This window comes from Periophthalmus magnuspinnatus, chromosome 4, assembly GCF_009829125.3.
Source record: "Periophthalmus magnuspinnatus isolate fPerMag1 chromosome 4, fPerMag1.2.pri, whole genome shotgun sequence".
In the NCBI taxonomy this organism is placed as follows: Eukaryota; Metazoa; Chordata; class Actinopteri; order Gobiiformes; family Gobiidae; genus Periophthalmus; species Periophthalmus magnuspinnatus.
The window spans coordinates 28903458-28929969 of NC_047129.1; the positions used below are offsets into that span (position 1 = coordinate 28903458).

The 26512-nt window shown below is 38.7% G+C and overlaps 2 protein-coding genes across 2 annotated transcripts in view; one reads left to right on the top strand and one right to left on the bottom strand.

Moving 5' to 3' along the window:
- ankmy1 (ankyrin repeat and MYND domain containing 1) overlaps positions 1-26512 on the bottom strand; it is a 295837-nt gene that overhangs the window by 183911 nt on the left and 85414 nt on the right. The window lies entirely within an intron of this gene.
- Positions 1-26512, top strand: part of ano8b (anoctamin 8b) — a 92254-nt gene that overhangs the window by 8326 nt on the left and 57416 nt on the right. The gene's annotated exons all lie outside the window — the stretch shown is intronic.

Consider the following 26512-nt stretch of genomic DNA (forward strand, 5'->3'; position numbering starts at 1 on the left):
GGCAAGACACTTCACCCACCTCTCCTCCAGTGTCTGTGTACACCTGCGTATAAATGTGTGTGTGTGAATCGGTGAGTGGTGAGTGCGTTGAAGGTGAAAAAGTGCTATATATATATAAAAAACACCGTGTTTGTTGCATCCATAAGTCATAATGGGAAGCTTTATTGATTTTTTTTTTTTCATATTTCCGTAGATGGAAAAGGTGAACGTTCATGGTCCATTCATTGTTGCACACGCGCACACACACACACATGGCCATGACTTTGCTCCGCTGCTCTGCCCGTGTCGCCATGCTCTCTTTACTTCCTGATTTACCGTGGGTGCATTAGCCATATTAGCTCCGTTGCCGCGGCGACATTGCTGCGGGCCGCGTTTGACCTTGTTTGACCTTATGCTGACGGGTTAGCGTAGCGGCTGAGGAGATGTTTTCACACTCTACACTTTGAATGTAGAGCGTTCAAATAATTAACCTTTGTTGTGATACGATAAAATAAGTTTTTTTATTATGAGCTGTTGGCCTCAGGTGAGTATTAAAGTATTAGCGACTACAAGGATGGTTTGTGTCGTGTTTGGGAAAAGTGGGTTGAATATGCAAATTTAAAAACGCCCAATTTTATTTAAGCGTGTAACTAAATTGACGATTGATGTGCAGTTTGCGATCGCTCCCCTCTGCTCCATTGGTGTTACGTTTTCTGGTAAAAATGATGGGAATGGATGTTGTTAAATGTTCCCACCATTGTAAAACACTAAAATTCGTAAATAAATAATTAGAAAAAAAAAAAGGATTAGAGCGTAAAAACAGCCAGCAAACCAGCTCAGAATTTTCAGAAACAGATTTTATTTATCATTGAAATATCCCTAGATCAAGTGTTGTAGGATTAAAACAATAAAAATATATCGAAAAAATATATTCAAAAATATATTTATCATTGTATTCAAGGCAGTTCTGTATTTCATGAGTAACAACCACTTTAAACACTATTGAACAACAATATGTTGTTGTTGTTTTTTTTTAATTTATGTACTAATTTTTTTTAATTTATGTAATAATTTTAAGTAGTAAATACAACCATTTATATATCAACTGTTCACATCTGTCCTGTTTATTTACTGTATATATCTATGACATTTGGTTTGCCCTTGGTTTTCTCTGGGGATGCACTGTTTTTGTACATTTTATGCTGTTGTTTTTGTGCATGGGACACAGAGGTGACTTTTCTTTTATATTAATGAAAGCTTTAAAGGTCCTATATGACACTAAACTGACTCTTGTGAGCTTTAAATCCATGTTAAAATGTTGTTACCTCCTCAAATACAGACTGGAGTTGTGTTGTTTCATTCACACATGTTTGAGTAACACTTTATTATTAGTCTGTCTACATCTCCAAAGCTCAAGATGCTCTGTTCCACCTTGTGATGTCATGAAGTGTAGTTTTCAAGTTCCTTTTACCTTTAGTTCAGTGGAGAGCGGCAATTTCAGGGCTCAAATCGTCTGGATTTAATATGATTAACTGAGATTCAGGAGCAGGACCACGCCTCCCCCTCCTCCTGCTCCTCTCCAGCGAACCACAGCTCACCTCAGCCACACCTCTAATTACCCAGAAGCCCCGTTTATACAAGTCTATCCCGGCAACACCGTTTATCTTGACCTATCCCTCCCACCCCGTGTCTTTTGTTCATCTTTCAGCTTCCACATCTATTCATATCATCAATAAATATCTTTATCGTGTACCATTGTTGTGTGAATAAAGCAAAACACAACTCCAGGTCTGTTTTTGATGACGAAAACAAATCAAAAACCAAAACGTCTCCCACATTCGCCTGAAAATTACAGAAAACCATCGTAGTGTATCTCATTTACAACAAATCAATGACAGAATCAATAGACACTCAACAGTTGATTATTAAACTGAGAAAATAGATGTTGTCGTTGGTAATTTCCATTAAATTGTGTGAAATGAGTCTATATTCTGTGCAGTGATTTAAACTGTTTATCTGCGTCTCTAACAAGATGGCCGATTCAATTTCACCTGGAGAGACTTCGACAGACGGAGAAATGAGTCAGTCGTACAAATAGTTTACTGAAAAATGCGTTTGCCGTCACAGTGTGGTATTTTATAATCTCTGCACATTTTGTATCTCTGGTTAAAGTATTTCTTATATTATAGTTAGGTTGGTTATAGTTTTTTTTTAGGTTTTAACAGGTATTTATTGTAACAGCCCTCTGTCTCTCGTACTTAAAAAGACTCAGTACACCGTTCGTGGCTGCTGGTCTTGGTGGTTTATATGCCATTTTTGTGCGTGTCTCTTTTGTCGTGTCACTAATGTGGAAGTGACTGTTTTTGAGGCACTTCATTGGCTCTAGTCGGACATCTACTAGACGCAAAAACATCAGTTGGCATGAATTTGACATGAAGTGTGTGGCGTTTTGCAGAAAGCCTGTGAATAAAACTGTCAGCAAAATAATGAAGTGTGCAAAATATGTATATTGTAGTGATGACAGTATGGAAAATGGATATTTGGAAATGATGAAAATGGAAATGATCTTTTACAGTGAGGTGGGCGTGGTTGGGGTTGGGGTATGGACAGTGATTGTGCTTTTGTAACGTTGAGGTATGGCCTGTGATTATGGTTTAGGGGACACATCATTGGTTTTTATTCTATTCTGACTCTCTCCTCACTCTCCTAAATCTCCAAACTCTCTCCAAACTCTCTCCAAACTCTGTCTAAACTCTGTCCAAACTCTGTCCAAACTCTGTCCAAACTCTGTCCAAACTCTGTCCAAACTCTGTCCAAACTCTGTCCAAACTCTGTCCAAACTCTGTCCAAACTGTCTCCAAGCTGTCTCCAAACTGTCTCCAAACTGTCTCCAAACTCTCTCCAAACTGTCTCCAAACTCTCACTGACTACAATTCTCCATCAAACACCCACATTTTGAACGGAACTTGAGGGGTTTATATCGCTGTCAAAACTCGCGGCAAAATCCAAACCACTTCCTGAATCAGTCACATGGCGCAGCCGGACAGCGAGGCTTCGGACGTCAACATTTTTAACTCCTCCCCTAAATGAAGCAAGCACATCGCTGAAACTCCCCCCTAGTTAAACTTTACCTTTGTTACTCTTTTGTTTAAACTCTACACATCACCTTTTGTTTGAATATTTTAGATCCCTTTCGTTTAGTTTTTTACAACCCTTTTCATTAAGCTTCTTACTACATCTCTTGTTTTTTTGGTACTTCCCTGACCCTAGACGCCCTGGGTTGTAAACATTTATCTAGATGTTTGCATATTTCTGTTCTGCTGCTGTGCATTGACAAATAAAGGTTCTCATTGAGTTATCTTCATTCGTTTTGATTATTGATACTGAAAAAAAATAAGATGAATAGTATTGCTATAAAAACTAGTAAGACCACATAATATTGTTAGATAAATGGCTCTGGTTCTGTGTTGGAAATTACATTTTGTTGTTAAAAAGTGTATTGTTTATTATCTAACAAGTGTCCAAAAAACATTTCTTCATTAAATAAGAGATCCGTAAAGATCCTAAATTACACTAAATTTACTGTTGTGAGGTTTAAGACATGTTATAATGCTGTTACCTGCTCAAAAACATACCTGGAGTTGTGTTTTGTTTCATTCACATTTTCATTCATGTCTGTCCACATCTCCAAAGCTCAAAAATGCTCTGTTCCACCTTGTGATGTCATGAAGCTGTAGTTTTCAAGTTAACAACTGCCTTTTGCCTTTTGTTCAGCAGAAATGGACAATTCCAGAGCTGAAATCATCCAAATGATTTTAAAAAGATGAGTTGAGTTGAGAAGTTGCGTTTAAAAACACAGTGGAGCACTTCCTGTATTACTACATGATGACATCACAAGGGGCAACAGAGTGTTTTTCCATTTGAGAGAAGAAGAAACAACATAACACAAATCAGAAAATAGCGTAGTCCCTTCTGTCTTTTTCCTGAATCTATTTTCACAGTTAAACGTTCCTTGGCGTTCGCAGACACTTCCAAGTCGTGATAAAACATCTGCTTTGGTTTTGCACAGTTGCTCCAGATGGAAACTTCTCCATGGTTTTATTATCACATTATCAGTAAAGCCTCTTTGCTTCAAGCTAACTTTACTTTCTAAATATCCCGTGTGCTGTTTATAGCCATGAAGATTATCAGAGAGGAGGCGGCGAATTATACCGCGCACTCCGCAGATTAGTGCATCCGGGAAAAAGGAATGGAAATTTGTTTTGTAGCTATTGACGATTATTGATGTAGGGGTGTTATTCTGAAATTTTTGTGTTATTTTTATTATTATTATTGTGAAAAGGAACAATTTTATAATTCTACACAGTTATTGGTGGTGTTCAGATGCTAAAATGTGATGGGCATAGACCACATGTGTCAAACTCAAGGCCCGGAGGCCAAATGCGGGCCGCCATATCATTTTATGTGGCCCGCGACAATGTAAATTAGAATGTATGACTGTTTTAAAATGTCAGTTTATCAGAACATACACAGTTATACAGTCATATTTTTTATATCTTTGCAAATTTGAGACGAACAATTTTGCTGATGTGGCCCTCTGTGAAATTGAGTTTAACACCCCGGGCATAGACTGTATAAAGACGTGGACTGAGTGTGACGTCCATTTGGAGCAAAGTTCCTATTTGGAATTCCGACTGCGAGTATCATAGCAACCAAAGAGCCAATCAGGAGCGAGGCTGTTGAAAGTAGCACCTCTTCCCACCTGCACCGCTGGTTTAGCAGAGATGGGGCGCTTAGCAACGCTGTCAATCAAACCTAACGCTATCGGGAGTGACCTCTAGAAAAGAAGACACCTGATTTGTCTGTTATTAATGTTCATATCTTGGTTTACAGACACAATAGCAAAAAAAAAAAAATACGAGGATCATGTAGAGCGGGTTAATGGGAACATTTTAAGATCAAAATGACGAGTCTGACAGCAGCAGTTACGGAGAGAGAATGGACAGTTTTTCAATAGAAAGTGAATTGGAGCCAGAGTCGATACAGTTGGAAGTGCGCCCGTGATCACTTCTTATTTGGAACGCGGCGGCTAGCAGGTTAGCTATGTCCATTTATATAGACAGTCTATGGATGAGGGGCAAGAGCCAGTTTTCCGTATTGATTACAGTGGACGTTATCCAAAAGGTAAATGCACAAATGTTGAATCTAATCATTTCTGGCATTGACTAGAGCGGGGGTTCTCAAAATTTTGAAGCGGGAGAAAATAACTCAGCGACCCAAGGACCCTCTGTCGTTTTCCACTATAGCATCACAATAACATTCACAAGTTCAAATCATGTATATACTTATAACCAAGTTCGGACAAAACTCATTTCTCATAGTTTTTATCATAGTGTTATTATATTTTTTGAAACTAAATGCATTCAAAAACTATATAAAGTTGTACAAATTTAATTAAATATATCGAATCAGCTTTGGACTATAGATTGAATTAAAAGAATCCTGATCTTGACGCCACACTGACATGTCACTACAGCTCGATATCCTGCTAAAATACAAAAGTCAATATGTTCCCTTCACACTCTCTCCAGCCTGAAGGAGTAAAAGTAGTAGTTGTCCTGTCCTTTCTTTTGTCACTGGATTTCTCAGTCTTTTTTAGTTGCTAAGTGAAGCTGCACAGGACAGTGGTGAAGAATGCTGTTTTTAGCTTTGGTCATGGGGAATTGCTCCACATTAGCCGCTGTGCCCTCTGGAGACACAAACATTAGCGAAGTGTGATAAGTTTAATTCAAAGAGCTTTCGCATCATTTAAGATAGATTTGTTTGTTGTTGTAGTAGTACAAATAGCAGTTATATAGCTATAAAATGTTCTCCATGTCTAGGTTCAAAAATGCGCTATGTAACTTTTCTGGTGGAGTAGTCTTGCATTTATTTAATTACAGGTGTTTTTATAGCTCCAAAACTTTGAGAAACTGCATTGTCTCCATGGAGATAGATCAATTTAATGCCGTATGAAACAGTCCGGACAAAATTTCTGTCAAGTTTAGCGCTTTGCTTATTGACTCTACAAAAATCTGTGATGTTTTTCAGTCTCTTTGGATATTTTGTCCTTTCTTTATTCCCTCGTAATCCGCCATATTTGTTTTGATACCGATCGTCCATGCTTGTCTCTGATTGGCTAATCCACCTGTCAATCATGCCCATATAAGAACAGGGACATTCACTTACTTGATTTTGTCGTATTGAAGAAGTGTGTTTTTTGGATCCCAGGCAAACAATCCATCCAAACCAATATCTCCATGGAGACAAGAACATGGCGACCCCCCTACCTGAAACGTTACATAGTGCACCTTTAATTCTTTCCTATATAGAGTAACAGAAGATTATTCCATGCACTTTTTACAAACCAGCCATTTCATTTTATATCTCAAAGTACTTTTGTTTGAAGGGCATTACGTTTCAATTACTATGAGAAAAACACAAAGTATTTCTTTGTATTTCTCACCACGGACACATTAAGAATATTAGAACACATCTGAGACTAGTCTTTTGTTTATTTTTTAACTGGTGGCAGACTGAACCAAGGCTGTAGCAGGACAATTATTTTTAATAGCTTTATTTTCTTTTTCATTGTTGAATTGTCCTCAAAAGATATTTCTGTACACACGAACTACAATAAACACATTTGAGAGCAGGACAAAAGCTTATGATTGTGAGAAGAAGCAACACAACATGTACGATTCACGTTTATTAACAGTAAAATCTTAAAAGTTAATGTAACATAAATGGCATAAACAGATAAAGGTCATGATTGTCCTGTGAGGTAAATTTTTTCAGACAGTTTCGACTCCTCACACACAGTCTTCTTCAGAATGGTCACGTGATGTTGCTGTGATGTGTCTTTTAGGCTGATTTACACAGGTTTTTGTGCTGTCTTCCTACTGCTAGAGGAAGAACGACAGCGCTATCTGCAGTTCGACTTCTTAACCCTATAGCGTCAGATGCTATCACCGCCGATTCCATTACCGTAACCGCAACTAATTGTGCTTCGTGTAAATTCAAACGGCATCTCAAAGCAGAGGCATGGGGCTCTAAGGACTGAGCACATTATAGATCATTATAGCTCTCCTAGACTTTTTTTTTTTTTTTTTTTTCAGCCATAAAAATCATGTTAAAGGAAGTATCAGCATGTACTTTTGCCTTTTTTCACCCAACTACCTCTATTTTACATATCCATCCTTATTTTTCCTTTGATGCGCTGTGATTGGTCATCTTCGAGGGACAACGTAAGCACATCACCGTAATGACAGTAATATATTTAAAGAGCCACATGCCTCTGCTTTGAGATGCCGTTTGAATTTACACGAGAGCACACTTGGTTGCAGAGTTACGGTGATGAAAAGTCCACAATCGTGAGTCTACATGCGGCGATAGCTTCCAACGCTATAGAGTTAAAGACAGTATCCGAGGTGTGTGAGAGTAAAGAAGCTCCCTTGTCTTGGTTTATTGTCTTGTGGATGTGTTTCTGTATGTTTGGTGTCCTCTATCCCTGTGGTGTTTGCTCCGTCTCAGTCCATAATGTGGTTCTCTCTTTTACAGTGGTCTGATGCAGCTCAAGATCATTCGAAATCTATTCAGGAAAGGTTCATTTCTGTCTTGTGAACGTGACTTTTTTTTAGTATTGATACCTGCGCAAATGAGGATCTAGTTTTGATACTAGTTTAAGGATGGATTAGTATCTGATTTTTGATACTTTTGACAGCCCTAGTTTCTGTTCTGCTTCGTGTTTTATTACTCGTGTGCAACCCCCCACTGTTTTAGTTTTATTTTTTCCTCAAGTGATGCAGAAAAGAGGGCACCATTGTCGGTGTGAATGGTCATGCATGTTAGGAAACTCTTCTGAGATTTTTTACATTTCCATTTGACCTGATTACAATTACTGATTAACTGGTTAAACTTTAAATCCTTAGTTGACTTGAGAAGTTTTTCCACTGCCCTTTTTCCTGCTTTGTTCCTGTTTAATCCCCCTTAGAGCTGTGTGCAGAGGAGAAAGCTGTGTGTTTATCTGCTCCCATTTAACTTCCACTTTCTCTCCATCTTTTCTCATTTGGAGCGTATGACTTATCCACAGCTCTGAAGAGGAGGAACACGCTTCTACACTGGCATTAGCTGAGCCCTGGAGCGGGAGATGACTGATAAAAACTTCTCTGTGGGCGCCTCCTTTGAAATCTCACTCTAATATATCCATAATTGAGATTAAGCGGCCTCTTTATGGGCTGTTGGAGAGTTATAGGAAGTAGGCAAAGTTATGTATGTAAATGTAGGTTTACTTTTGTTTCTATCTAAACCGTTTGTCGCTTCACCTTCACATGTTTCAAGCACTTGTCTGTAGTCATTATCAGAAGAATCGTGTGATGTTGCACTTCTTCAGAGGAGTATCTCAAGTGTGTAAAAGCATGAACACCCCCTCATCTCGGTTCAGTGTATTATGGGCATGTTTCTGGATTTCTTTTGCCTCTTTTATCCAGCGATGTTGTTTATAATCCTCTGTCCCAATAACTGTGGCTCCATCCCAATTCATTACATGGTTTTCCCTTTTTGGAGTCAAACAAAAAGAAAAATTTGAAGAAACGAAGACCGAAAAAAGAAGACCAAATTCGCCTTTTTGGAATAAATGTTTGTTTATTCTTCTTAGTATTTATTAAAAGTTTTGCAGAGTCATATTAATTGTGCTAGTGCAGTATTAGAGCTGGATGATATGGGGAAATATCTAATTGTAATTGCACAGATTAGATTTACTCAAAGGGAACTATGAACTGACAAACTAATTCATAAAAGCAGCACATTTGAGGACATGTTTGTACAGATCTAAACTACACGGTTAGCAGCTTTTATGCAGAATAAGACAGGATTTTTTGTTGTTTGTGGAGGAAATCAAGGTACTTAATCAATTGCAACAGAGCATTTTGAGCTTTGACGCTGTGAAAGAAACAAAACAAAGCTCCAGGACTGTTTTTAATGAGGTAAGACCCTTCTAACATGGCTTAACGCTCTCATAATGTAGGCGCTTTAAAACATTTTGAAGTTGCACAATGTAACTTTTCTAATTGGGGGTTTGGTATCTGCTTGTTGCCATGGAAATGTTAGGCAATCTTCCTCAATATGACATTAAACTTATCTGGTTTGCATGTATTGAATTATGGTTGCCTCTATTACCAATAAATACCTTGAAAAACATGGATTCACACTGCGACCAGGGACACCTCTCCCCAGATCTGACATTTAATTTGATTCGCGGCATTACTAGTCGTCATGGAGATTATTTGAGTCTAGATGTGTAACTTACCAACACTGTTATCTCACTCCTAGCTCTAAAGAAGTGCTCAGTCCCTCACACTTGCCTGCAGCCGCACTACACGTCTATACGTCACACATTATTTTTATAGGTCCTTGTCGAGTCCCTGTAATGTCCACACCATTAACCTCTGAAAAAAAAAAAAAAAAAGCGTGAATCAAGGACGCGAGTTGCCATGCGTTTGGGAGTTAGCGCAAATGTCAGAGGAGCCATAAAAGCAGTTCAATACGATCATATGGAAATGGGAGAGGCCATAATTGCAGAATGATTGGAGCAGTTAATGTGTTTGGAAATGTCATTTGGGATCTGTGGAAAAATGGGGCATGAAAGCTACGCAAGAGCTATTGAAATCTGACAAAACAAAATGATTCTATTTTGTGTTTTTTTATACAGAGAGATGTCAGTCTGGTCCCCACGGCTTGAAATGGGTTTATTTCTGTGACATACGTGAAACAAAGGAGCTTATTTGTCGCCCATTATTTAGAAATAAATTGAATTTCTCTCACCTCAGATTAACAGAGATTAGTGTTTTGCTCATTGATTCTGCAGAAATCCGTAATATTTTTTGTCTTCGTAAACATAACATACATACTTGTTTTGATACAGACAGACCATGCATGTCCCTGATTGGCTAATGTATCTGTCAATCACGCCCATCTGACGAGTTTCACCTTTCACCTTTCTTCATAAAGTATTAGAGAAGTGTGTGTTCTGGAGACAAATGTATTGATACTCTTAAAAATAATTACGGTTGCTTTTGTGTGATTAAACTTTCTGAACAAAACAGTAAAATTAATGTGACAGCAGCTGTATTAAATGGCACTTCACATTTATGATACATTGTTATGCTGTAGATTGAACTGAAATAACTATCTTTTGCTTCCCAAACTCTCACAATAGAATTAAGATTATACTGTGACCTGCGCTAAATCGAATCAATATGATCTTCTATAGGATCCTTGTTGCAGGACCACACTGTGTTTTGCTGCAGAGGGCAAACACTGCATTGCTGTAGCTTTTGTATTTTGAGCGAACTATTTCCATTTTGTACCTGATTGGTTTTTACTGAGGCGTAGCGTTCAACCGCTCATGTAAAGGTCCTTGACAGTCATTTATTTGATGTGTTTCCCTATCGCCAATGATTTCTGGTAAAATCCAACCAGCCTTGCAATGTTGTACTGAAAGCTTCCTCTGTCCGTAAAAAATGAAGGTTTTGCAGTGAAAATGGTTTGGACTGGCTTGTAGTTTTGGGAATATTACACCTAATACATGGCTCATCTGTAACTGTTTACCAGATTAGTTATTGATGTCTTAAGTCGTTTTCATCCTGCCACTAGTTGACGTAAAAGAGCATTTGTTCCGAGAGTGATGTTTGAGCCAGTGTGAACTCAGCAGTTGCATTCTGGACCCTAGTAAACGTCCAATCCAAGAGCACTTGAAACAGAAGGTCTTGGAGCGGTTCTACTCGCACTCTGGAGCGGGCGAACGCGGGATGAATACGGCCAACTTCGAGCCAACCTGTGCAGTCCGCGGTTACAGTAAAAGTGCTTGGAATTGGTCAAAAAAGTGCTCACATCACATATATTTGTATGAATGAGTGCTGCAGAGTTGCTGTTTGGCACATTTGTCTGATGAGGCCATTTGGATCAAGCTACAGTCTCCTCCTCTGTCTGCGCAGGTGAGGCTGGGTCTGTCTGTGGCGAAAGCACAAAAACGAACGACACACAAACGGGTACAGTCATCACGGTGTATTTAGCCACAGGTGAAAGAAAAGACCACCTCGTATAGGGGAAGCGAGTATGTGTGTATTCACTATGCTCTGTCTGCTTCAACTGCCTTGTCGTAGAAATAAATTCACGTTGTTGGTGTGCGTTTGGGGTGAATGATGCACGGTGTATGTGAACAAGGCCGATACAAAAGTCCACAGAGCGCACGAACATGTGAAATAGTTTTAGTTTCACTTGTAATGCGCAATCTTTTGTACAGGTTTGTGGCAGTATCAATGGAGCAAATTATATCAAGAATGTAAGAATATATGAAGAATTACGACGTGACAACAGCTGAACTAAGTAAACAGCTGGACACTTTTTGAAATCAAATCATTTTCAATTTAAAGGTTCTGAAAAACTGAAAAGCAAACATTTCTACTGCCCTGAGCTTAGCCCTGCTTTAACGGAGGTGTTTTATGCTAACACTTTCATCTTTGTTTACCTGTAGGACAGTGTTGCATCGTTATCCACTAATTATTGTTTGATTGACTGCTTGAAAATGACTTCCAGAAAATCAGCCAAAACATCTCGAGTCCAGATGACCAATAACATGATCCAGACAGCACACGTCTGATTTCATCACAAAGTGCTCCTTTTACATAATATCACGAGGGAAAAGTAATTATTCTCATTGACAAGAATAAAGTTTTTGCACTCCAACTTTAACAAAAAAGATAAGAAAAGAAAAAACTAAAATACAATAGAAACAGACCCTCAAAAATAGACGTAAATTTAACACAATAGTATATGATCAAATCTACAGTTGCTGGATTTCAGGTGACATCACAATTCAGTTCAGTACAGATGGGAGCAGCTAAAATTAATATGGTAAATGGTCAGATTTTTATGTAACGCTTTTTCACCTTCACGGCATTCAAAGCTCTTTACATCAAGGAACCACTCACCCATTCACACACACACATTCACACACACACATTCACACACGCATTCATACACCAGAGTACACAGATTACCAATGATGTTTTTTTTATGTCAAGAGCCGGATTCGAACCGCAAACCTTCGGATCAGACTCTGAAAACCACCAATAAGAGGTTATGACTATGATTATGTAGAAAGCAGCAAATGAACAAAGTATCTATGTACAACAAATCCACTGTGATAAAAGCCTAATGTATCTGTCAAATGAAGCAGAATTATCAGGAAACGGCTCTACTTGACCTTCCTGTTTATCTCCTCATAGAAGCAGAGCCCTTGAACAGACACACTGATGAAGTCTGCGGTGTCATAGAGTGGGACTGCTGCTGCTGCTGTAGTGCACTGCTGTAATCTCTGTCTGTATTGATATATTGAGTCAGAGCCTGCCTCTTTGCTTCCGGACCTGGATTAAAATATCACAAAATGACACCTCCCAGACACCGATCTGCAGATTTTAAAAACAAGAGTGTGACGTACCAAAGCCAAGTGACCGTAATCGTAATTTAAAGTGGGACTAAACGGCTAAACTCCGCCCACAACCACTTTTGAAATAGATCTGCTAAACCGGGCAGAATCTGGAGGATTAAAGAGGAGAGTGAGGGGGGTGGAGGAGGGGCAGGGTCTGGAGGTATGGCATGAGGAAGAGTGTGATTGGTCCAAGAAGTATCCACATTTGAAACACCACCCATGCAGCCGTGTATTTATAGGCAAGGCAAGTTTATTTGTATAGCTCATTTCGTACACAAGTTTATGATCAGAAACATCTGTAATCAGGGCAGTCCTATGTGATGTCATGTAGTACTTGAAACTTGGCACTGAAAGGAGCACACACCTTTTTAACCTAATTTGTACTAAAATAGCCACACAAAAAAAAAAAAAATCATATAGCAGTAGAATAGGCACTTTGATTCCTTTTTATAACAAGTTCTATGAAGGAGTATGATCTTTAAAAACAAAGAGGAGCACTTCCTGTTTTACACAAGTTAAAATCAACTTACCCAAAGCCTTATTGCTGCGTTTCAGATGACCCCACCACATTCTATAGGCTGATATTTAAAAAAACAACCTGAAAACATGAGAACAGCTAAAATTTAAATAGTTAAAATGCAAAATGGTGTTGATTTTAGTCAGGTTTAGCAATTTTTTAATACATTTTTGGGATATTTCATGGCAAAGTAGAGTGGAATCATTGGGGAAATCTGCCTCTTGCGTCCTCCGTCTGGAAGTATAACACGATCACATTATTCTAGTATCTGAAAAACACCGATTGACAGGACAGTTGTAGTGTGAAATCGGAAGGAAGAGAGTAAAGACCTTTTGTCAGACAGTTGTACATATGAACCAGCCTTAAATCACAACTTGCGATTATACTGTTACTTTTACAATGAGGTGGGGAAGATCGCTACAGTAAAATTCGGAGAGCACATTTCCTATAAACGTTTGTGGGAATGACGAAGTGCAATCAGTCAAAACCGCCGTAACAAAGCTGAAGCCTCTAATGCCTTCTGTTAAACCTCTTTAATAATGAATCAGGTCGTTTACAATGGGAGCAGCTAGTCCGCGCTGAACCGCTGTGAAGACTTTTCCACGAATTTCGCCGTCGCAGTAACGCTGACAGCTGCTAGCATGCTTACTGTGCACTTCCTGATTCTCTGACTTAAAAACAAAACTGTTAATAATTAGACGCAGACGTACTTCGATCAAATTTTGCACAAAAACATGAAAAAAAAATCAAATTCAGGCTCTGTAAACTGAAAGATGTTTATTTACTTCCTGTTAATTACCGCCGTTTTGAGTACTTTTCACCATTCAAAAGATGTGTTATTTTGAATTGAATTTTTTTTTACAGTTACCATGGCAATTTACATCACTTTGAAACTCACGGATAGGGCTAGACAAAATGAATTTATCCCCGTCTGACATGCCCATGCTCCACTTCCTTCACCGCTCAACACGAAGCACTGTTTAGCCCACAAAGCCTTCCATTCATGCCGCCGTATTCACCAGATCCACTTGTTTATTCATAATCGCTGACAATGGCCTCTGCAGGCTGTCAGAAAACTGTTTTGCTGTTTGAAAATTATGTCTGTGCAGTTATAAAGCTCATATTGGGCATGTATTTTTGTTTATCTCAAATTTTTAGCTCCATTTCCGTTGCACTGGGGACTACGCTGTCTAGAATCTTCATTTTAAATCATGAATTCATTTAAATGCAACTTTTCTGTTGGTTATCTCCATAAATATACTTATTTTACATGGATTCTTTCACAATATTGTAATAAACTTGTATATCTCCATGTAAGAAGTTGACGCCAGGACAAGTAATAAGACTTTTTGAGAGGGACTGGGCAGTAAAAACACACGTAATTTAATTTATTATTGTTTTTTTAATGCATCTTAGCCCAATGAGCACTCAGACCATCCTTTTCTTGGGAACCCTTTTTAAAATACAAGCAGAAAACAAAACAAATAACTGCCTAAGTCCATTTAAATGAATAAATGCATGACTTGTTCCTGTAATTGCGATGGAGCTCAACAGTGACCGCTTGCCCTCCGGTCCTGGAAATACATTTTGCCCGTTCATTTTTCTCATAGACTTCATGAAAAAAAAAGATATTAAAAGTTTGAAAGCTTGCTCAGGGCTGGTCATCTATGTATGTGGTAACTAATGGCCACAAGACCTATAATTTTATTAAAATCTGTTCATAAACCGCAAAGTTATTAAAGCATTTCGCCGAATCTTGTGTTTTAAATGTACTTTTTTGGACTTAAAACAACCGTGTTATGAGTATTAGTTAGCACATAGCTGGTTAGCCTCTGCGATACCTTTGAACGCTTCGTATTTGAATTAGAATTGTGAAAAATGAATGGAAAATTTACTCCCAGAACCGACGCAGGCAGTCACTGTTGAGCTCCAATGGAAAAATGGTAGAAAAATACGTTTTAACTTGGAAATTTTGAGATTTTTCACAGGTTTTCTATGCTGCGTTTGTCCCTACCACGTTGAACAAATCAAATGGGACTAGATTCTCACCCGTTATCATATTCTTAACATACGATCCAATATCCGTCTCCTCTTCTAGCTCTGTAGCTCTGGTCTTGTTCCGTGCTACATCTCTTCATATCGTTTCCTCCATAGCCCTAATCCTGCGACTAAAGATGGGACTCGTAATCTGACTCTCTTCCCTCCCTCCCTGCTGCGAGGAGGGTCTCTGTCATCCAAACTGTACATTATATAGGACCAAGGACGTGCCCGGGTGTCCTCTCGTTGTCCCGGTAACGAGGATCCACAGCGGGACGTGCACCAGCGCTGACTTCTTTATCCCATTCTTCACGGGGTAGCGCTGCCCACCCCCACTGTAAACAATCACTCTTATTGGTCTGGATTGTGTTAGAGGATCGTTTGCTCAGCGTGCTCCCTTTGCCTCCAGTTTTATTAAGATAGATTTAAGGGAGACAACCGTATTTCCTGGGGTTATTCCTTCGTCTTGTCAGCCAATCACAGCCAGGTTTCTTCGTCTCTTAACGAATCATTTCTCAAGCCCAAACGCGTTCACTTTTCCTTTCCCTGGCCACAATCTTTTTGAAGGTTGTTAGTTGAAATCCTGCTCTCTACATCACGCAAACTGTTCGATTCCAGATGAATACAGTTGATGGTTCTTGATTTAAAGTACTTTCAGTGCCTTGAAAGTAGAAAAGAACTATATAACTGTGACAATTTCCCATTTATAACAGCAGGAACAACCGCAGAAAGGAGAAAACATGGAGTGAGTTATGTGGAGTTTTTGAAGAGCCTTGACCGTTTAATCTGGAAGATGTTTGCGCTTCGTACTTCTGTGTATACGCTGTAGTACTCCCTTTTAGTCAATGAATCAATGCACACGGCATGTCTTTAGTCGGGCGCACGTATCTTTCGTTGACTCCAGCCTGGTTTCCACCTGCTGAAGTGTGTAAGTGCCAAAGTCTCGAGCGTAAATCAAATGCTCTTTGAAAACACTTCTCCTGCTGCACTGGGCTCGTGGTTCTGACAAACAGAGATGAGTTGATCCTGAGAGAGGAGAGGATAAAAGCGCGAAGGGAGGCGGAAGAGAGGATTTGGATGCAGCCGAGGCTCAGAGGTAACACACCGAACACTGACGAGAAGGACACAAAGGGAGGAAACGGGGCTTTGGTGAAGGGAAGATGGTGACTAACTCTGACTTACAGCTGTCAATAGGTTGGGGTCACGTGTGCATTTCAGTGTTGGATTTAGTTGCAGGGCAGAAGTTACGTAAGTTACATTTTTGAAGGACATAGCAGAACATAAAATCCATAAATGTTGAACTTTCGAGGTGCATTATATGGGAATCTTGTGGCTTTAAGTCCTGTCATCTATCAACATGATGCTCGTGGTGCTATTGCAAATGTACGTTATTTTACATTAGAGTTCATTTGTGGTTTGTAGCAGGTTTTGTTTCATTTAGATGCGTAGGACTGGACTGGATCAGGATTATTAACTATAAACCAAGTGTAATTACATTTTAACAGTTAAATACATGAATACATTTTGTTTTTATTTTTACAAAAGTATGAAGTTAGCTGTACTATAACTTGACCTAAATATATGATCCAAATCAATTCATGCATTTGTCTCCAGTAGGTTAGACTACTGTAACGTCCTGCTCACTGGCCTCTCCAAACGAGCCTTAAAACGGCAAACAAATAAACTTTATAAAGGCCATGAAAGGCAAGTCTAATATTATTTGCAAATATCTGTTATCAGCCACAATAACAAGACAAATATCGACTAAAAAAATCCATATGGGACCATCCAACGTGTTCAAGTAGTGCACAAAGCTGGAATGGACTGTAAAATTAACCACAAAAAACTGCAATATATCTAAGTTTATTCTGATGAAAAACCTTGCACATTGCTGTGTCACGCTTTTGAAATGTCTGTCTCTGTTTCGCTGCTTTCTCTCTGTGTATTTGCAGTCTGCGTTTGTGGTGGAAATGATACTAATTAGTGAAATTGCCGGTGTTTGAGCTGATTAGGCTGCGTCCCACTCCCTGATGTCTCTGGTATAAAGGGTGCGTTTGTTTCATTCATGCTCTCAGCTCGGCGCATATTTTCTGCTCCTTTTATGCCTCTGTCTCTGTAAGAATAGGACGTGATGTGTGACGCTTTGGGTTCACTCAGCCACAGTACAATGCTTTACATAACAGATAAGACAGTAAATCAGATTTGTGTATAGTTTCTCTGTGTATTTATATAAGTGGAGTTATAGTTAAGTCAGTTTGATCCACTTGAATGAAACGCTGACTACAAAATTCGATGTTTGCATTCAGGCTGGTGTAGTTGCACATGATGTTTTTAATTTAAATTTTTTGGATTTGTATCTATAAACCCACTTGTATATTCATGCCTCGGTCTCTTGCACATTTTCTGACAGGCAGATTTACTTTTCATGAGGATTCTGTTCCAAGTTCACATTTTAAACACGTCCAGGAGAATTGACAAAAACACAGAAATATGAACTAACAAACTAATACAAGAATCACATTTCAGAACATGTTTGTACTGATCTAATCTACTGGGTTAATAGATTTATGTAGAATAAGACATAGTGGAGGAAGTAGGATAAAAAGTAAAAGTATTTCACACTGATTTTGAGATCAAATGAAGCTTCAAATGTGGTGATTTTGATAAAAATTTGTGCTGGATTTGTTTTTATTTGCACAAACTATGAACATGTCTGTGTAATCTCTCAGTCGTTCAGGTCTGATCTATAGCAAAAGATGAAGTTTAAATCTGTCAACTTGACAACAACGATTTGTCCAGCTGACAGATTTAAACTTCATCTTTTGCTGTGAACGTGTCAAAAATAAACCCTCAGAGTTTTCAGCAGGTCTCAAACTATAATCAGAAATACTTTTACTTTTCAGTTCAGTTAAAAAATGTAGTGGAATAGAAAGTACAGATACTTTATGTTATCATTATTAATTAATTTGTTCTTGTTCTTCTTGTTCATCTTCCCCTTGTTCTTGTTCTTCTTTTTCTTCTTGTTTTTGTTCTTCTTGTCCATGTCCTTCTTGTCCTTCTTGTTCATGTTCCTCTTATTCTTCTTTTTCTTCTTGTTTTTGTTCTTCTTGTCCATGTCCTTCTTGTTCTTCTTGTTCATGTTCTTCTTGTTGTTCTTGTTCATGTTCTTGTTCTTCTTGTTCATGTTCCTCTTGTTCTTCTTTTTCTTCTTGTATTTGTTCTTCTTGTCCATGTCCTTCTTGTCCTTCTTGTTCATGTTCCTCTTGTTCTTCTTTTTCTTCTTGCTTTTGTTCTTCTTGTTCATGTTCTTCTTGTTAATGTTCTTGTTCTTCTTCTTGTTGTTCTTGTTCTTGTTATTCTTGTTGTTATTAATAATTAATTTTATTTTTATTTTTTTCTATTCTCATCTATATTCTCTATACTCTCCTTTCTCACTGACAAATTACTAGCACTAGCACTCTCCTCTGCCGTCTCCTCTTTACCCCCCTCCAAAATCACCGAAATGACACACACACAACACACACACACACAGACTTGTCGCATACAACTGTAAATAGCTGTTATATCTACAAACCATGTTCCGTCTTGTTATGTCTTGTATATCTTACCACCACTTGTCACTATTGTATGTATGGTCACTATGTTTGTATGTCTTGCATTAAATTATAAAAAAACAAAAAACTTCTCTCAAATGTAGTGTAATATCTACTGTAAAATTGACTTAAGCTTCTACTTCAGCTTCTACTGCATTACATTCCTTCACTGAGAACAAGACGTATTTGGATATTTTGCTGGAAAAAAACGATGATGCTTTACGATTTGCTAATTACGTCCATTGAAATATCATTTTTTTGTGACTGTGATGAATCTTACAGTCCTATACCTCAGACTCGCATCCTTTTCCTCCACCATTGAGCTAACCGCACCTTAACGAGACAATATTCCAATCGCTGCCAGATCATTTACATGCTAACTTTGTGAAAATCTACTCCCAAGTTTAATGAGGCACTTTTCAGGTGTCGATATTCTCCCATGAGCCTCTCCTCCTGCTCTGCCGCTCTGCTAACACTCGGAGGAAGTTGGCATAGAACGAACTGCTCCAAGTTTAAATCCGACGGAAAATCACCGGTTGGAGGAACACCTGCACTTAAACCTGAGGCGAGAAATATTCCTTAAAGGCCACTTGCTTGTCACCGTGGAGATGTTAGTGCCTTGCCAAAAATGCTGCACGGTATGGCATTAAACTTCTGATCTGTGAAGAGATGAGTCAATCCACAGTGAAGCAATAAAAATACCTGTAAATGGTGTTAATTAATGCCATACTGTGGGACATAACAAGCAAGTGACATACACGGGATACACATATGTTGCTATATATACTAAATTATATACTAAATAATAGGTCTTACTTTATGCGGAAACAGTTTTAGTCAAATTACGTTGGCACAGATTTAGATTTAGCTTTAAAATTGATAACGAATAACAAAAATGCCACAGTCGGTCCAGATGGTGCGATTTAGAGTCATTTTATTGTTTGATGGAAAAGCTGTTTATCTTTGTATTAGGTGTGCTAGTTTACAGCTCGTTATTCACTCAAATTAAATGAGCGGTAGTGTCTCTGGTGTGGGGTATAACTGTTACTTTAGATACTTTTACTTTATGTCGTAACGTGTGACAGGAGGGACCAAAAAGTCAGAACTCGGGGGGGAGGTTTAACAGTGTTTATTTACAGATTTGCGAAATGACGGTAGATCAATCGGTGAGTCGGGAGCGAGGTGTGTGCCGTGGTCCATGGGCTGAGCGAGAGTAGCAGAGTCTGAGATGGGATGGACTGTACCGGGAGAGAGGAGCAGGGTCGGAGGCGGGAGAGCTGAGCGGGATCTGGTGAAGAGCAAAAGTATCCAATTTAGCAAAGTCAAAAAGCGCAAAAACATGAACTGAGCCAAGCAGAGTACCACAGGGATATGCAGACGATCTGGCGCTGGGTGTCGGGTCCTGGCTCCTCTTATCCTCCCCAGGTGCAGCTGATTGCAGATTAGCTCCAGGTGTGTGCGGGAGGAGCCAAAATCTCTGCCCCAGCTCCAGGCTCAGACACAGAAGGGAGGGCGGAAAGTACAAAATAAGGGGCAGGACAGACGGAGATCATGACACTTTCTAATCTTATAGCCTCACGTCATGGAAGTATAATGAGATCTAGAAGATGAACCAAAGATGGCTTTATTTTTTACAATTATTCTATATGTTTTGTAGCTGTAAAACCTCTCACCACACACTTTATACACTTTTCTCACACAGGCATTAACATTTTCTCACATTTCTGTCTTGTTTAATGAATTAATAGTGACTCAAGCGTATTTCACAGTTCCTCTGATCGTGCGTCTTCGTCCTGGTGTCGATCCAACATTTATGTAAATTTGTCTGAACACATTCTGTACTGGACAGGAGACACGGCACGGAGGAGACTGATGGACAATGGTCTACAGTCCAACAGCCAATCAGGACGCAGAACACAATGCATTTAAAAAGAGGTATAAAACATTACTTTTTGATGATTTTTTTGTGAACTGTCGTGGTTTGTAGTTTTTCTTTTGTTACATATTGAGTCATTTGTTGTAGAACTGATGCTGCTTTTCTTGGATTTCTTGTGCGTTATTATTAATTAGTGTTATAAGTGAATTTTACTTCAGCCTAAACGCTTTCAGTCATGATAGAAATGTTATGTACAACCTTATACACGCTGAATAATGTTTGATTTTGAATGTAATGACCGAATAAAATGTCAGTTCAATAAAAAAGCATACAAAATTCCATAAAATCCGTGAAACAGCGAGACCGCCAAAGGTGAACCGCGATATAGGCCACTGTACCCACTGTGTGATGACAGAAACGTGCACCATGTGATCAGTTTGGACCAATCAGAGCAGGACTAAAGGCTAAATCTTACAAAGCTAACTTCAAGGCGCTTTGAGGATTTAAAAAAATCTAAAAAGTTAATATTGTGAAAGAGAAGAATCTGTGCAAAATCCAACCTTTGTGAACGCTTTGGACGCCCCGTCAGCTGAACACGAGCAGTTTGAATTCCCAAAAAACGCATTGTGCTCTATGGAAGAATCCTTTTTGGGCCAGAGCTCCCAGGAGTCGCTCTCACACAGAGACCTGGGGCGGAGGGGTAGTGTCTTTTCCGGTTCTTATTATAGATCTGTGCCTCGTGCTTATTGCTTAAAGTGCATATGACAAGTTAGATTTGACTCAAACATGGTTAACGCAGCAACCATCGTATTAACAAGGGCTTTGTCTAAATTATGAAGTAGTTATGACGATTAAAAAAGAAATGACAGCACTTTTATTTTATTATCTGAAGGTTAAAACTGTTTTCTTTGTGCGTAAATTGTTACTTCCTGCGTTTTTGTACATTTTTAATGATAGACATCGATGAGTTTTTCACATTGTATTTGTGTAAAATGCAAAAAATAACTAGAAATCAGCACATAAAACATTTGACACTTTTGTTGAACCACATCACAACTGATATAAACACACAGACACATTTTTGAGAAGTTTATTATTCCCTTTACATCACGTACATTACAACTGCAATTTTAGATTTTGAAACCACTTGTGTTTTGCAACTTTGCGCACTGCCTTTATGGTCCGGCTTTATCTTCTTTGCAATTTGTTTTTATAGCACTGAGGCATTATCGTGCAATAAGAGGCACTTTCGATATAACAAAATGCAAAAAGCTCTCGAGGAAAAGAGCGAGGAGAGCGGAGAGTCTGCAGCTAACGGCCATCCTGATCGGAAACCATTAAGATACTAATGCAAATGTATATGTAAAGCTGCGGCATTATTCCCTCTGGTTTGTTCATTTTAAACTAGTTTTCCAGTAGCTGTTGTCAGTGCACATTATCAAGGCGTAGATTGTTGTCTAAGGCCAGTACTTATTATTCACTCAGTCCATTTAAAGAGCTCATATTACACTGATCTATGTTATAATGTTGTTTCCTCATCAAAAACAGACCTACAGTTGTGTTTTGTTTCATTCACACACGTTTAACATACAAATCCTGCATATTTAATCTCATTTCCACCTTGTGATGTCATGTGGTAATACAGGAAGTGCTCCACTGTGTTTATAAACTCCACACACTCTTTCACTAGAATCATTTGCGTAATTTCAGCCCTGGAATTGCCGATCTTTACTGAACAAAAGATAAAAAGGTAGGTGTTAACCCTATAGCGTCGGATGCTGTCGTCGCCGATAGACTCGCGGTGGCGGACTTTCCATTACCGTAACTCCGCAACCAATTGTGCTTCATGTAAATTCAAACGGCGTCTCAAAGCAGAGGCATGGGGCTCTTTAAAAATGTTACTGTCATTACGGTAATCTGCCTCGCTTGTCCCTCGAAGATGACTAATCAGAGCGCAGGTGCCGCTTATTCAATGCGTCAAAGAAAAAATACAGATGGATTTGTAAAATAGAGGTAGTTGTGTGAAAAAATGCTTGCTTTAAAACATGATTTCTATGGCTAAAAAAAAAAAAAAAAGTCTAGGCGAGCTATAATGTGCTCAGTCCTTAAAGGGTTAACTAGCTGATAACTACCACCTCATGACATCACAAGGTGAAACAGAGCATTTTGAGCTTGAGATGTGGACCGACTCATTCACACAAGTTTGAGTAACCCTTTATTATGTGTGAATGAAGCAAAACACAACCATGACCTTGTATTTCAAAGGACACATATTAAACAATTCGACTTTCAGAGCTTTTATAATTGTTTTTCTGTCTCATAAACCCATTTGAAATTGATTAGTGCATGTTTGAGTAATGTTTATTCTCTTTTTCTGCACCTACCCCACTGTTCCGTACTTATTTCAGTCTCCAGTTTACATTTTTTAATCGGTGACACATGTAATTCTCCGGCATTGCGTAGCCATTTTGGTACAAATTAAAAATAATGAACTGTTTACTAGCGTGAACTGTAGTTATCCATAGGGAATTTTTCAATATTTAGCCTAACCTTCATCCTATATCGCTAAAAATCCTCAGATATCAGTGATCCCAAGATTTGCACTCTTGTATTAACAGGTGAAATACTTTCTTTTCTAACCTTTTAACATTATGTCAGCTGATTTTTATACATTTCGGCATTGGTAAAACCTGGAGTCATGCATAACCTGATATTACCACTTCAAAGACGCTTGTAAAGCTCCTTCCAGCAGAGCGTCACGGCCAAAATCCCACAGCCCGAGGAGACAGTGAACGCATCGTGAGCAGAAACAGTGAACGCATCATGAACAGGTGACCTTCCTTTAATCTAATCTTTAGTTTTTAGGCTCTCAGACAGACGCAGGGCCGCAGATTGAGAAACACTGCTGATTCGGAAGAAAAGTAAGGCCCCTGCTCCAGACTGATAAGAATTAGCCCGACTGTGAATGACTTTACATAAGTCCGTCTGCCTGTAAGACGTTAATACAGTCTTAACCCTGAAACAGTAGCTCTTTCTTAACATTTGACGAAAAGCATAGTCACAACCTTATTAATATACAAATCCTACATTTTGCCAGTCTCATGATATTTTTTTATTTATGAGCTACAATGACACAATGACAGTGAACAGTAAGCAAACCTCAAACCTTTTGGTGAGTGGGAAAACAGCTGAGCCAACTATGGGTAAAATTCAAGTCAATTTTAGTCATAAAAGATGGGGGATCTTTTAAAAAACATTCTCAATTAAGTATAAGTAGGATTTAGTATTAAAACATTTATATATCCTGACCTTGTTGATGCTGACAAAAGATAAATTTGCAGTTTTAGTTAAAATAATAAAAAAAACAATACTTAAAGTGCTCATATTACACTATTTTGTGATCTATGTAAAAAAAAAAAAAAAAAGTAGTTTTCTCATCAAAAACAGACCTGGAGTTGTGTTTTGTTTCATTCACACATGTTTAAAACCCAAACACAAACTGCATATTTAGGCTGAGTTCTTCTCTCAAACCGAAAACACTCTGTTCCACCTTGTGATGTCATCATGTGGTAATACAGGAAGTGCTCCACTGTGTTTTTAAACTCACTTCACCTTCACTAGAATCATTTGGATAATTTCAGCTCTGGAATTGTCAATCTCTACTGACGGTAAAAGAGCAGCTGTTAACTTAAAAACTACCACTTCATGACATCACAAGGTGGAACAGAGCATTTTGAGATTTGGAGATGTACAGACTAATAATAAAGTGTTACTCAAACATGTGTGAATGAAACAAAACACAACTCCAGGTCTGTTTTTGAGGAGGTAACAGTGTTCTAACATGGCGTAAAACTCACAAGAGTCAATTTTGCGTAATACAGGACATTTAAAGTGTATAGAATTTACTGACTTATTGTTCAGCTCCTTCACGTCCTGAGATTATTTGTATAACGGCTTGTGTGAAGTGCCTCTGCTCTTATCTGAACCGCTGCTACACTTGACTGCACTGATCTGATGTCACCTTTTTCCTTGCTCTGGATGTCACTCCAGTATTTGTAGCGTCAGTATTTGGTCTTGTATCATAATCATTTGTTGTCGTTGATGGTAGGACCAGACGTTATATCCAAAAAACAACTAAGATTTTTTTTTTTTTATTTTATTCTGGAGTTAGTCTTGCCTGGGATCCAGAACACACACTTCTTTAATACTTTATGAAGATGTGAGTCTGGTCACTGGTGAATGTTCCTGTTTTCAATGGGCATGATTGACAGGTGGATCAGCCAATCAGGGACAAGCATGGTCCACTGTATCGGAAAAAAGGAAAAACGTATCACAGGACGCTGAAAAACATCGTGGATTTCTGCAGAATCAATGAGTGAGTGAAGCTCTAAATTCTGTTAATCTGAAGTGAGATACGTTTGATTTTATTTGTAAATCACAGGTGACCAATGAGCTCCTTCGTTTCACGTGTCACTGAAAAAATTGGATCTGATTGCATTTGTTTGACCGGGCTTGAGACGCAACAGAAGACATCAGGACCAGAACTGATATCTCTCTGTGTAAATAATACAGAGAGATATTAGTTTGGAGTTAGTCTGGAATGTTACTAAAACTTGTCTATCTCGCATTTGATTAAATTATAATTTTTTTATCGCTCAAAAATACCTCAGAAAACATTTATTCTTACTATGAGGGGGGTTGCCTCTTCACAGATCAGACTTGCAGATGGGCCAGGCCACTTGCTTGTTTCCATGGAGATAGATACATTTAACGCCATAATGTGGACCCTATACCAGAAACGTTACATAGTGCATCATTAAAAACAAATAAAAATGTCTTTCAATACTAATTTCCATCATATATAAATGGAGACAATTGATATTTTGCAGCAACATCATGCAGGGGATGCTCTACATGTATGTTCATAGTGGAATGTTCATGAGTTACCGCGGAGACAAAATGTACACATTAGCAAACACAGCACGCCAAGTTTTTACAAAAAATACAGAATGATTTAAACACATTTTCAGGATTAATTCAAGCCTTTATTTTCCTGTTCAGGTGTTTGATTTTCCACAAAAAGGTGAGAGCGATTAGCTAAAACTACGGGCTAATGCTAACTAGCTCGTGACTGTAATGTTATTTGAGGGCGACGTGTTTAACAGGAAATATCATCTCACCTGTCGTAGCTCCAACTAAGTCCGTTCTTTCTGGTCACATCGTGTTGAAATAAACCTCAGATTAACGTCTAACAAAGCCTCAGACAGAGCGTGCCTACAGTTAGCGTCACACTCCACAGGGAATGTTGACGACGTCAGCTGCACGGGATTAATTTTAAAATGTCTTCCTGCAAAGTGTGAAGTCTGATTTTACTGACAGAGGACTGGCTGTTTATCCGTTGGTTAAAAAGCTGATCTCTGACCTTTTAGACATAACGGAGTCTCGGTCGTAGAGTCCTGATATGAGCCGTGTGCTTGTGTTCGTGCAGTGTTGTATTCAGCTCACGTGAGTCCAGTGTTGCCCTTGTGTTGAATGGGCCTCATTAACATGTGAGTCAGGTCTGGTCTGCTCCACAGCACAGGGCACAGACTGAAGGACGAGGATGCGGGTTACGGAGTCTGCAGATGCGGGTTTATTTACTTATATTACACCGAATAGCGTCATGTATTTATATTAGAAGAATAGGGTTTGAACATGTGGGAAAACATTGTCCACAGAGCAAAAGCAGCGTGGAGCCAGAGGAGGACCAGTAAGTAAAGCACTTTTGGACCGGATATAGTTATACTGCTATAAACTCTAATGTAAAGAGACTATTTTACACTTATTTTGTATCTGCGTTATAATGTTTCCTCATCATAAACATACGTGGAGTTGTGTTTTGTTTCATTCACACGTTTTAACACAATAATCGTGCATATTTAGGCTGTGTTCTTCTCTCAAACCAAAACACGGTGTTGCACTTTGTGATGTCATGAAGTGGC